We start from the raw sequence: 1,632 nt of genomic DNA, 5'->3' as shown, positions 1-1,632 counted from the left end.
CGTGGATCAGTAGAAGTTAGACATTAACACCGTTGGATGCCGGCTCAATGGTCTATCGGTTAAGGGCTCTGGCGCGAGAGTGGTAGGTCCTGGGTTTGAATCTCGCGAGTGCGGGATCGTGGATGTGCACTGCTGAGGAGTCCCATGATAGGACGAAACGGCCGTCCAGTATTTTCAGGTTATCGATGGTGGTCTAGTTTCAACGGACTCATGCTTTCAACTATGAAAAGAAGTTCATAAAGATTGTGGATGAATAAAGTTTGAATATCAAAGAGGATCATGATCATCAAACTAGTCTCGTTTAAATAATGAGCTAATTTTCACAAACACACATCGAAATTGATATCATTGAGAGCCTCACACCAGCACAACATACATATTTATTGTTCAATTAACTTATAATTACGTTTATTATATTTGAATCTGTTAAATGATGTTTACCTCTAAAGTGTGACGGACTCTCGAATCTCTTACGATCAACTTCCTTGAGAAATAATAATGAACTTTCCCCGTTTTTTCTTAATATCTTTTAACACAAATATAAGAAATAATATAATTACAGATGGAAAAAACCATAGTGAACCTTACGTGTATAATAAAATGAATATTTCGATAATGTAATAAGAAGACGAAGACTATCAGAACTATGTGATATATTAGCGCAATTCATTTCGAACAATCTGATCACATTTATATATAAAAATAAAAGGTCGACTGAACTGGAAATGGGGGGGGTAAGAACCGACAAGGATAATGATAATAAAATAATGTGAAAACAATTTGAAACCTAATCACTCTGGATAATAAACTAATATTACCAGGGTAGGTTTAAAGAGAGAATAAACTGTTTTTGAATATGCAAAGGGGGTTTGAATTTTCGTATAGCTAAGGCTTCAATAAACCTTAGTTTATGCCCTTTTACACTTTTATACAACACCACAGAAGCCGAGTTTACATCAATCTTATGGCCTGTTTCGACTATATGTTTGGCAATAGAGGATGATTGATGTTTTTCCTCTACTCTTATTGGGTCATTTGACTCTGTTTGTTTTGCAACCATTTTAGTACATGATCACCTACCCTAAGTTTCAGATTACGATTGCTCCCCCCCCTATGTATGTGTGACCACACACACATTTAAATTGGTAAACGCAGTGGGATGTGACACAATTGTTTTCATGTCGTCTAGATTTTGAATGAAGCATGGACCTCGTTCTTTCTTTGATAATGAACTTCGCTGCACAATACGTTTTGTTGATGATTGATTTAAGCCTTTGTTTCAATAAAAGGCTATTTGAATCACCTCTAAATGGTAAGGTGATGTAGTCAGGCTTTTTTTCCACCAAGGCTACAGTAGGTCTCACTGTGCCATGAACATTCCATCTATTGATAAATTTAGGTGGATAACCATTCCCCATTAATGTCTTGTTTAACAACTTAACATCATCATCAATAGCGTCGTTTATGTAAATACGATCAAGCCTGTTAAATAGGCACCTTACCCAGTATGTGTGAATGATTGTTCCATATGTCCAAGTCATTCTATTTTCATGAAGTTTTAACCATAAACCTTTTTTTCACTTTCAATTTCTTGACCCAAGGAGTTCATTAGTCGGTATCAACTATTAAATC

The 1,632-nt window shown here is 35.8% G+C and overlaps 1 protein-coding gene across 1 annotated transcript in view; it reads right to left on the bottom strand.

Moving 5' to 3' along the window:
- The window catches only part of Smp_127310 (biogenic amine (dopamine) receptor, putative), a gene marked incomplete at both ends in the record, with an annotated part of 16,526 nt that overhangs the window by 6,789 nt on the left and 8,105 nt on the right, over positions 1-1,632 (bottom strand). The window lies entirely within an intron of this gene.

This window comes from Schistosoma mansoni (assembly GCF_000237925.1).
Source record: "Schistosoma mansoni, WGS project CABG00000000 data, chromosome 1 unplaced supercontig 0010, strain Puerto Rico, whole genome shotgun sequence".
Lineage (NCBI taxonomy): Eukaryota > Metazoa > Platyhelminthes > Trematoda > Strigeidida > Schistosomatidae > Schistosoma > Schistosoma mansoni.
This window is presented reverse-complemented; position numbering and strand designations above follow the sequence as displayed.